The sequence below is a fragment of the Rousettus aegyptiacus genome, unplaced genomic scaffold, assembly GCF_014176215.1.
Source record: "Rousettus aegyptiacus isolate mRouAeg1 unplaced genomic scaffold, mRouAeg1.p scaffold_m13_p_1, whole genome shotgun sequence".
NCBI classification, from domain to species: domain Eukaryota; kingdom Metazoa; phylum Chordata; class Mammalia; order Chiroptera; family Pteropodidae; genus Rousettus; species Rousettus aegyptiacus.
This window is the reverse complement of record NW_023416284.1, coordinates 59,207,619-59,220,277: the sequence shown is the minus strand read 5'-3', so window position 1 is coordinate 59,220,277 and position 12,659 is coordinate 59,207,619.

The following is a 12,659-nucleotide window of genomic DNA, read 5'->3' as shown; positions in this document are numbered from 1 at the left end:
TGGCTAGGACTTCGGATCCACGTTTGCTTGCCGGAGAGCAAGAGTGACAGTGAGGTAATCTCTACCACTTTGTAGTTAGATAACTTTCTCGAGTGTCTTTCTCAAATATGTCCTTTTAAAATGTGAAATATGCAGAAAACAAATCATTACTATTTGATAGCTGACAGAATTCACTTTCCAAGTGAAAGGGGCTGATTTTGGAAGGTTTCAGCTGTGTCAATAAAGGCTCTAGTGAGACAGATTTTAGAATTAAGCTCATTATCTTTTGTTAATTCAGTTTACCCTGAACAAATTAGATAAAATAAATGCTTGAACTCCAACTATTCAGACATTCTTGTATAAACATGGCCTCATAAGAATTCATTTTCAGAGTTTTTTTTACTTTAATTGTCCTATTGATACTTTCGAAGTATATATCCACTGATATGTCTAATGTGTTAGTATTCATTTTCTATAGTGTCTTGAGATCTAATGTATAGCATTGATGACTGTAGTTAATAATACTGTATTGTATACTGAAAATTTGCTAAGAGAGTAGATTTCAGCTATTCTTGCCACACACACACACACACACACACACACACATACACAAAAGGTAACTATGTTAGGAGATGGATATGTTAATAAGCTCAACTGTAATAATCATTCACTATGTATATAGTTATCAAAATATCATGTTGTACTCATTAAATATATACAAATGTATAAAAAAAACATTTGCAATAGAGTGAATGTAGAAGGGGTTGTGAGAATGCAGCTGTCCACCATTTTGCAAAAATGTGAAATAATGCCACTTAGTACATGTTTTTTTAATTTGGATATTACGGAGTTTTTTTCATAAAAATATATTATTTGTGTTCACCTTAAAAAACCTAAACATTTCTTATAGTAATGAGCACTGTCACAAGTCAGTGTTGAGCACAACACTGACACTTTTCTCAATATAAATAGCATATTTGCTAATAATGATATGTGGCCGAAAGCAAAACTTAAATCCAACAAAATTTGCTAGACCTTAGTTCTGATGCCATTTTTTTCAAAGGTTGGAGATAAAAATAATAGGAGGCCTGGAATATTTCTCCCACCCCAGAACTTTATTTTGCAGTTACTAAACCTGCAAAATTTCTGGTTTTTCCCTCCAGGCAAGAATGTCTTAATTAAATAATTAATTACGCCTTTTTAAAAACCAGCAGTTCTCTGTGGGTTGCTTCTATAATTGCTTCTTCACTCATCAACTAAAGGTCTACCTAAGCTAACTATCTTGTTTGTTCTCAACATAATGTTTTACATATTTAATTCATGCAATCATTTACTCTGTAGCTTATGTGTCTGTTTGGTGTTCAAAACTGTAAGGTCCCAGAAGACCAGATGCACATGTCCTTAATTTATTTTCTATGCAGCCTACACAATATTAGCTGATATTAAACAGGTAGTAATAAAGACAGGAATCTATAGTAAGCTGATAAAATTTGAATTTAACATAAAAAAAAAACCCCTTATCGAAGCTCCAGTTTGCTATTCACAGCAACAGTAGCCTGTACCAGTTGCTAAGAAGAGTTTAGTATTATGTGAAAGCAGTGATACAAATATTCAAAATAGCCAACTCCCAGTGACTCATAAGGTACATGTGTCCTTAAGGTGATCACCTGCTTTTGCCCTAGGGCCATGTTTCTGCTTTTATGACTCCAGCCAGAGGCTAAAAAGGCATACAGGAGGTCAAATCAACTAGTTTTCTAATAACCGGTAGTTCTGGTAATAAGGATACTGTGAATCTGGTAATGATTACTAAATAATTATTTTGAGGAATTTTTGAGGAATTTAAATCTTGATGGTCAATTTGCATTAACAAATCAACATTCATTGAATGTATGGTTTGTAGAACCATGGAGAAATTCCTCTTCTGTCAAAAGCTCAGTATGCTATACCTGACTGTATCCACAAGAGAAAATTAAATGCTTCATCTAGACGGACTAACAGAACTTAGAGGAGCCAGCCTTAAAGCAGTTTTCAAGAAGTGAAGATTTTGATCTTTGTTCTAGGCCTCCTTTCTGTCAGTCTTGTCAGCAGGAAAACCATCAAGGTTTATTTCAGATGAATCTCCTGGGCGTAAAACCACTTATCTGTCACCTCACGAAAATTGCTACTGATCCTCAGTGATATGCAATAGTAGTTCAGACATTGCATACTATTCATTATACCACAGAATTGAAAAAAAACCACATTATATATAACATATAAGTAAACAAATAAAATTTCTCCTAAACTGGCTACATATCAATAAACTCAGCAGTTTTATAGCTAATGTTTGAAACTACAGCCTTTTGATTGCTTAGCTGTCAGTATTTCAAGAGAGATTAGGAAATGTTTGGCTTACGGACAACCATTAAAAAGTACTGAGAAATATATTTTGCCAGCTCTATTAACATAATTTCTACTAATACGACCCACATATTTCTTGATGTTTTTACAATATTTGTAAATTGTGTTTATAATAACATTTTTTTCTCCTTTTAAACAACCGCAGACCTCTTACGCATTCATGTCTTCAGACAGAATTAGAGCATTTTCACTCCTGGAGTACATATTTATGATCAAATACTATCACAAACTGTAACATGAATCACAATCAGTTTTATGATTCCTAAACTTAGAACAAGTGTTAGCCTTAATGAGCTAGGAGCTGAGACGCAGATAACAGATGACACCCTACACAGGCTCTGGTACTGAGTCTCCTTATTTCTCATCCAGGTCCATAATCTTTTAACTGCAATTCAGAAATCCAAAGGGTTCCAGAAAGCAAGACTTTTAGGCAACAAATTTGATGGCCTAACCTGATGACAAGCCTTGTAATCCTTATTCTAATAAAAAATTGGGAACTAAATTAATATTCTCATCTCACTAAATGGAAATATTAATATGTTGGATTATGGGTTGCTGGCCCAGATCCATTGGGGTGTTACGTAAACACATATACTCAACCATATTATCTTTCTAAAATCCAAAAATGTCTGCAGCTTGAAATACACATGGAAGTAAAATTTGGATAGGGAATTGTGAACTATATCTTTTCTTATAATAATAAAGACTTCTACAAAACTCGTTGGGGACAATAGCATATTCAATCTTTCATTATGTATATGAGTGGCTAGTTATTCTCATAACACTTTGTAGAAACTCTATTGTAACATTTACCATAACATACTAATAATTTGTTTCCAATCCAGTATCTTCTGGATTAAACTGACAACTCTTCCAAAGAGAAATTATCTTTAAAAAATAATGTTTATTATTTATTTTCTGATTAAAACTCACGTATATGTTCCTTGAAAAACATTTGGAAAGTACGTAAAAGTTTGAGTGAAATAGAAATCACATATAATCCCACTTCTTAAAGATAACCAAAATCACTAGTATATTTTATTGTCTTTTTTCCTATACATATTTTTAAAATAGAACTAGTATTATGCTAAAGTACTGTTTTCTTTTTCTAGTTGAATTGGTATAAGCGACATACTACATTGTATAAGTTTATGATGTACAGCATAGTGATTAGCATAGATATGTACTGTGAAATGATTACCACAATAAGTTTAGTTAACATCCATAATGAATGGAAGCATGATTTATTTATTTATTTATTTATTTATTTATTTATTTATTTATTTAGACATTGGTTAACAAAATCCAATAAGTTTTAGCTGTACACTTTAACAATAAGGCATATGTATATGTGTGTGTTCACTTCGCATATTAGATGTCTTTCTGCCACCACATATTTGACCCCCTTTATCCTGTCTACCTCCCTCCTCCTCCCCCATCCCTTACCGTCTGGTAACCACTAGTCTATTGTCCATATCCCTGAATCAGTTTATTTGTCCTGTTCATTTGTTACTTTTAGGTTTCTGTCCCACATATAAGTGATATCGTGTGATTTTCAGCTTTTTCTGTCTGGCTTATTTCACTTAGCATGACTATTTCGAGGTCCATCCATGTTGTCGCAAATGGCAGGATTTCATCTCTTCTATGGTTAAGTGATATTCCATTGTATATGTGTACCACAGCTTCTTTAGCCAATCATCTATCGTAGGACACTTCGGTTGGGAAGTATGATTTTTAAAAGCATTATTTTTAGTGGCCGAAGAGTGTCCCATAGGTATGCGTGTACCATGATTTATTTAACTATTCCTTTATTGTAGGGCTTCCTAGTTATTCCCAATTTTTAAAATAAATAAACTGTTTCTTTTTAAAAGATTTTTATTAAAATACAGCTAATATCAAATTTTATATTAGTTTCAGGTGTACACCTGAATAGTTATTCAACATTTATATACCTAAAGAAGTGATCACCATGGTAAGTCCAGCGACCATCTGAGATCATACAACACTATCACAATATTATTGACTATATTACCTATGCTGTACACCACATCTCCATGACTTATTTCTTTTATACCTGGAAAATTGGACTTCTTATTCTCCTTTATCTGTTCCTTCTTTTTTTTATATTTTAATTACGGTTGACATTTAATATTATTTTGTATTAAAAAAACTGTTTCTTAAGCAGGTTATTAGCCACAGTGCCAAGTACATAGTCATTCACCAAAAGAGTATGTCATTAATTAAAGTTATTCTCATCTACTAAGATTCTAGTACAAGTTGGTTTATTAGGTTTAATTAGATATTTAGGAAGATCTGAAAGAATAAACTCCAGAGTGAATATAACTTGGTTATGGAAGGGAGTAGTGGTTTAAGCCTCAGCTAAGGGAGGGAACACAGAGATGGGAGTTGCTAATAGTATGTGGGTTGGGAACATTAAAAAATACTAAGAAGAATTTTGACTATCACACAGTTCGACCTGCTGATAGAAGTGTTGAGCTATCTGCAATGTTTTCATTCTCTCTCTTTTCTAAAGAAATAGCTATTTTGTCACATGTTCTACTTTCTCTTTTAATTGCTTGCAGTTGTTCCTTGGAGAGCAGACATGTGCTCTTTGAATTTAATCAAATATCTGCTTCAGAACAATATGGCAAAGAAATATTATCTTAGATTCCGGTATGTGTTAAGATGGGCATAGTCATTTCTGGAAATTCCCAAATGAGATCTTTGTGACCTCTTCTGGGAAACGTGAGTAGGCCAGCTCCTCAGGACTCTCCGCCAAGCAGAGCCAAACAGATGGAAGCTGGAAACACCATCTTCACCCTAAAGGGATTAAGACAAGACCCAGCAAACAGAACTAGCAATATTTTATTGTCTGACATTTTGATGATACTCACATGGGCTCCACCTCCAGAATACCAGTTCCTGCATCATATAGAACTAACACTGCCTGTTTTGATTTGTGATCTAACCTACCTTACTCTCAGACTGTGCGACCTTGTCATAACCTCAAACAAAAACAAAAACAACAAACAAATAAACAAATAATTTTCTTTCAAAAAGAGAAACAAGAGGGTGAAAAAATAATCCCAAGATATTAACCACTTTAAAATTTTCAGTTACTACCTCTTAGGCTATAGCAAACCATGAATCTTTTTAAAGCAAAATGCAAATTAAAGTAAAATAAAAATGTTTAAACTTTCAGAAGGCAATAAAACTATAATTCCTTTTAAAGGGTATATTAGTCTCACCATATTCCTTAGAATAAATATTATAAAGTAACACAAAATTGGGTGAATACAATATTATAGAGTGGCAGTAGATCCTAAGGACTATTCTCCCAAATGTTAATAGCTCATTTTTCATCAATTGACATTCATCAGTCTTTTCTGAAAATGCCAGGCTTCTTCCCCTGATCTTCATCTTACCAGCTGATGACCATTTTTGATGAGGATTAGAATGATATTGCCAGGAAGCAGACAATATCAGAAAGCTCAGGAAATAGAAAGTAAGTTGCAAAAGGAAAGTTACAACTGAAAAGACAAACCCTAAAATTAATTAGGATGTCAGTAAGAGTTCTTGGCAAAAAGCTTTCTTTTCTTCTTAAAGATGAATCATATAGTCTTTTTATGTGAACTCATGGATTTTCCATAAAAGTGCAATTCAGATTTTTCTCTATTGTTGTCTTCCCTTATGTGCTAGGGATATAGTCTAAGACGCCCAGTGATAATACCTAAATTGCAGATAATACCGAACCCTATATATACTGTTTTTTCCTATGCATACATACATATACACACACACAACTATGAAAAATTTTAATTTACAAATTAGACATGGTAAGAGATTAACAACAATAACTAATAATAAAATAGAACAATTACAACAATATGCTATAATAAAGTTATATGCATGTGGTCTCTCTCTCTCTCTCTCTCTCTTCTTTGATAATCGATCTGATAACCAAGATGGCTCTGATAACCAAGATGGCTAAATGACTAACTAATGAGGAGCATATACAGTGTGGTAGCACTGGACAAAGAGATGCCCCACTTCCCTGGCCAGGATGGAGAAGGATGGAGCAAGTTTTCACCATACTTCTCAAAATGGCACACAATTTAAAACTTATGAATTTTTATTCCTTGATTTTCCATTTAATTTTTTGGACTGTTATTGACCTTGGGTAACTGAAAATGCAGAAAGCGAAGCTGTAGATACATTGTGGAAGGGGCAGTGGAAGATTATAATACTCTTGTCCCCTTTCCCCCAGGATAGTTTATCTATCACGAGCAATCCCACAGGAAAAAAATTTTTTTTCTAAAGCAATCTTCTTGCTTTCTTTTTTTTTCCCATATTTTTAAATACGTTTTTATTTAAAGGCCTTTCCAATTTCTTCCCACTTTTGAGTTGGCAGAAGGCATAGTTAATTAATTTTTTCAATTATAATAAATACATTAAAAATAACTTAAGAACTAAACAGAGAACTGAAGCTGATATACTAGGGTGTAAAAGCATAACATATCTAAAAAATAGACCACTAAATTATAGATAATCTGTGCAGCATGTTATATTAATGCATATATCGATTTACTAAAGTGTTTAAATAAATTCTGGGAAATTTAGTAAGTAGCTGCTTATGCGACCTGCATGAAAACAAATTACCATTTTACTCTAGCTTTCACATGAAAGTTGAAATATATGTAATGGATATAATAGTGTGAATCATTTATCATTTTAAAAAGTTAGATAATCTTGGCATGCGTTAGTTTTGATTTACATTTAAACTATACTCTTACCTGTAATACCAACAGGATGTGTTATATTTTCTGCAGGTAATGTTTTCTTAGATGATTTTTTTATACCGATTTCTCTAAATTGGGATGATGCTCACAGAAGACAACATTAGGGAACAACATTAGGTTTGTAGGGAACGCTCTTCTAGTTGTAAAAGGCTATGGAAGAGGCCTGAAGGCAGGTTGCACATCATTGGCAAACGTCCCATCACTAAGGAAGCATGTTTGGTGGAGCCCTTACCTTGTATCAGGCTCTCAGCTGGGCGCTGACCCTCGGTTTCCTCACTTTTATGAGGAGGTTAACAATAATACCCACATTCCAGCTATAGCACATGGATTCTTCTTTTACTTCCTCAAAAACATTAAGCTCTCTCTCACCTGTTGCCTTTGCTCATATGTTCACTTAGTTTGGAATGTTCTTCAAGTTTCAGCTCAAACTTTACCTCCTCAGGGAAGCTTTCCTTGATTCCCCAGATAGATGGACTTTCTATTATCATAATGCTCAGGATATCAGGTCCTTTTCTTTTATAGCACTTAGTTTATATGTATTTAATTATATGACTTTTATTAATACCTGTCTTCCCGCCCCCCCCCAGTCAGTAAATAATGTTAGCTGTATGAATAAATTTGGAACAATAGAATCATAGACTCCTGGAACTAGAAGGGGTCTGATATAATCCTCTTAGTTTGAAAGAATAGAAACCCATTCTTATGAATATGGGTAGTGAGAGTAGAGAGAGGTGAATGTCATCTATTGCTTTAAGTAAGCTATTCTCTAAACACCTGAATTGAGGATTCAGCAATAAAAAGATGTGTTTGTTTGCCAATAGCTCCTCAGATTAGCAAATAATACAGTACTATGTGATGGGAGTGAAAACAGAGATACAGGTACATCACATGCAGCTAGGGGGAAGGGGGTGAGGGAAGGCTTCTTGGAAGGGGTGATGCCTTCACTGACTCTGAAAGGAAGGTTAGGAGTTACCCAAGCAGGGATGGGTCAAGCACACCCCAGGTGATAGAAACACCATGTGCAGAGGCCCATGTTTGAGAAAGGCTGGGGGAAGTGACTAGAATGAGGACAGGGAGAGTTCTTGTGAACCATGGTAAGACTTTGGACTTCATTCTGAGGGTACTGGAAAACCACTAGGGGCTTTAGGCAATGGAGTGACATGGTCAGATTTGCAATTTAGAAAGACCACTCTGGATAGGAGGGCTGTTGCAATAATCCAGAGATCAATAATTATTTTCTAGACTAGGTGATAGCAGAGTGGGTGGAGAGACATGGGAGGATTTGAGCCATTTTAAGGAGATTAATCTGTCAGAAAGTGATGATTGATTAAATGTGGCAGCAAAAGAGACAATGAAACTAAGGATAACACTCAGATCACTGGCTTGAGCTACTGTGTGAATGGAAGAGGAAATGAAAGGGGAGAAGGAGCAATTCTGGGCAGAACATAATGAGTTCAGCTTTAGGCGTGTTGACTCTGGAACTTCTGCGGGACAGCCAAACAGATGTGTTTTAGGCAGTTCCAAAGCTCGAGAGACAGCACAGGGCCGGAAATGAAGGTTTGGACATCGTTGGCGTTGAGGTGGCATTTGAAGTCATGGGCATAGATTAATTCATCCACAGGAGCGAACATGTACTGCTGGAGGAAAAGAGAGTGAGGCCAGGTAACTCTGGGAAACATCAACATTTAAAAGCGATGAAATAGAAGGAGAGAGAGAGAGGGAAAAAGAGGGCAGGAGAGAGCAGTGTCACTGATGCAAAGAAGAAAACATGAAGGAAGGTTCCTGGGATGTGTGTTCTAACGCTACGTTAAAATAATTATGAGTCGATGCCACAAGAACAAACATGACAATTCCCTGGTATTGTATTGTTTTTATAAGGAAATAAAGTAACTTTATTTCATAAGGAAATGAGGGTGCTTATCAGAGCCCTGGGGTGTGTGTGTGTGTGTGTGTGTGTGTGTGTGTGTGTGTGTGTTTGTATGCGCGCGTGCCTGCGTGCACATATATCCATATACACATATACAGCAATTTCAACTGTAAAGAAATGGGGTTTTTTTTCAATATTTAGACTGCCAAAATTTGAAATGGCTTTTCCCTTAATCTATTTCTTCCCCCACAAACATACATTTGGGTAAGAAATAATTGCTAGAAATAATTCTAGAAAGATAATATTGCAGAAAGCTCTGAGAAACTGAAAAAAAAAAGAATTATAAAAGTTTAGGGCCACACTAACCTCTGCATGTCATTATAACACATCACAAACTTGTTTTTCAAACTTAATACATCTATACAGTGCTTTGTACTTTCCAGTATACTTCGATGATCTCATTAGCCCCTAATGTGGTTGTAATGAAATTGATGACTCTGACATCAATAAGTTATTACACCACTATAAGATAGTAATAAGCAGCGCAAGAGTTATAGAAATTCAGGAAAGGGAAATGTTGCTTTGGGGGAGAGGGTGAGTAGAAGAGAAGCATGAGTTTTGAAGACCCAAGAGCCCTATTGAGTGCTTACAGGGTGCCCGTTACTAAGGTAGGCACTCACTTTATGTATTATCTCATTTGGAGAACTTGGATATGTTGATGGTAGAAATGGGCATTTTACACAGATGCAGGTGGAAACTTTGGTATTCATCATCACATCTGGTAACAAGAACACAATAGCAATTAATATTAGTGTTTATCATTAATTAAATACTTCCTGATTTCAGGTGTTATGCTAAGACCCTTTATATACCCTGTCACATTTCAGCCTCAAAACAACTCAGACAACAAGGTGTTGTAACTACTATGTTACACATAAATTCAAGTGACTCACCCAAGTAGGACTCTGGTAAAAAAACAAATGGCATTCTCAACTAAGACTGTTGAAGAGAATGTTTAATAAAGAAATGTTTATAGAGATGTGAGCTGGATAAAGAAAACCAACAAAAGATGTTGAAGCACCCAGGATCTAGCAAAAATGAGAAGCCATTACCACCCCTACACATAAATAACTCCAGGAACATCATCAAGCAATTCATACTGAGGTGTAATAAATTGGCCACTTCTTTCTAGAGTCTGAAAGTTAGCATTTCTAACTTGGCTGCTTTTGTCAACATTTTTACAACAGGCATGTACTTGATGGTTGTTACGTCAGATGCATTGATCACTTCCACAGCTACTCTGATTGACATTCACATTGCCAGGACACACTTTAAGAAACTGGAGAGAGTGGTTGGTCCCAGGCACAGCCTCCGCATGCATTGAATATTGCCAAATACTCTCTCTGAAAATTACCTCTTTTTACATCTTTTAAAAATATATACATCAAGTGGACTTTGAACTGTGCGCTGCTTACTTCCATGTAGGTAGTTACATGGGGTTATCAGAACCTAGCGAGGAGCTGGAATCACCAAACAGAGGCCACCAGACAGAAGCAGTGGTTATAGAAGGCCACAGCTGTTGCTAGAACCACAAAAAAGAGGGAAGGGAGTGAGAGGAATGACTACATTAACCTCTCCTCTTGCCCGCTAATCGTTTGTAAGCGCCTCCCATTGGCCAAAGCCAACAAAATGGGATCGCAGATCACACAATCCATGAAGGCCATTCCTCCAGGGCTTAGAGAAAGACAGAAAATGGTGTAGCATGGGTCTAGAGCACATCAGTGTGACACAACTAGAATGCAGGAAAGCCAGTGTTCAAAGTCAAGTTCGTGATGCCTTCTTCACTGTTTTTATATAATACTCTACCATATACGTTGGAGGTGCTTGGTAAATATTTGTTTAATGAATGAATTTCCAAATGAAAGTTGAAGAACCCAAGGTTAGGAGGCTACACATCACGACTTTAGGAACCAGAGCCCTGGCTACCCTGGCACCATCTGTAACCCAGTGCCTGCCCGTTCGTTCACTCCTTTGTTATTAAAGAAATACTGCACAATGGATTTCTGCCACAGTAAAGGTTTTTGTGTCAAATTTAATGATTTTCACATAGAAACACTCAGGACATAGTGTCAGATTGTAGACTTATCCAGGCGCCTACTTGATCCAGTATTTCTAGCACTCGGGATGAACAAAGACACTCTTGAGCCCTCATTGTCTTTTAGGATTCCCATGACCACCCCCAAACACTCATCTCCAATAAAAGTAAATGTTATATTTGCTAAAAATGGAGTAAGAAAGGAGTAAGGCAGGAGTGTCTATTTAAATCCTAAAATATCTAAAATTGACTTCAAATGCAGGTACTAGTAATAGTATCAATGAAAAAGAAAAATTGCCTCTCGGTCAGTGTTGAAACAGCTCTAGGTAGTTACAAAGGCCTTGAAATGCATGGAAGAGCAAAAGGAGCAATTTGACCATAAGCCCCACATTGTCATTCACAAGTACATCCCCAGGGCCTAGTACAGTACCTGGCATATAGCAAGAGTCCAATAAATATGTATTGAATCTATGATTAAACTTATGGGTGAGCTTTGGTCTGTCAATTTAGGAAGAACTTGGGTTCTATTGGAAGGCATTAGGATATTTGCAGGACTCTGATAATTCAGTGGATGTGGATATGTGGTTTGGCCTTTGGTAGGAAATCATGTCCAAACCTGTTGATGGATAATACTTATTGAGCATCTACTAGGCACTAGATACCATTATAAGCACTTTGCATTATTGATTTAACCTTTACCATAACCCTATAATAATGAGCTTATTGTTTCCCATTTTATAGATGAAGATGAAACTGAGACCAAAAGCTTTTAAGTAACATGTCTAAGATCACATAATAAGAAAATAGCAGAGCCAAGCTTCTATCCACAAAGTCTGGATCTAGAAACTACACTTAGTCTTCTGACTGTGTTTCTCCATTGCTCAAGTGATGAAAGCTTAGCTCAGTTTTCTACCTTTATTTACCATTCCTCCCCCCACCCCCACCCACTGTACTTTGGGGAAGAAACCAGCTAGCTGTTTCCCGAATCCATTTCATCTTCTTTCAGGGTCCACAGAGGCTGTATTTTCCAGACCCTCCCTGTGGTTTTTGGCCTGGCCTATTAAGTCTCTCACACATGGTATGGCATATTCTTTCCCATTCTCTCAGCTTGAGTAAACTGAGCATGGTGAACCTGATGCCAAATTCTGAAGAACTGGAGCCACAAAATGGAAGAATTCTGGACCCCTGAATAGTGCTTGAGGAGTCAGAAACCAATCAGGAACACATGATTAGACTTTAAGTGAACAAGAGATACACTTCTATCAACTTTGTGCCATTATATGTGTTGGGGTTGCTTTGTTAAAGTAGCTAGAGTCACCTTAACCCATACATATGTGAATCAAGCTGATCTAATTGTTCCTTGAACATGTGTCTGGCTTTTGCATATACTTTTCATTAGAATTCTCCATTATTCACATCCTAAAAATTATTCCAGGCCTAAACCAAATCCAATTGCATTTAAGTAGCTTTCTTCCATTCCCATCATCCACAGTGATATCTATTTCCCTCAACTTCCTGT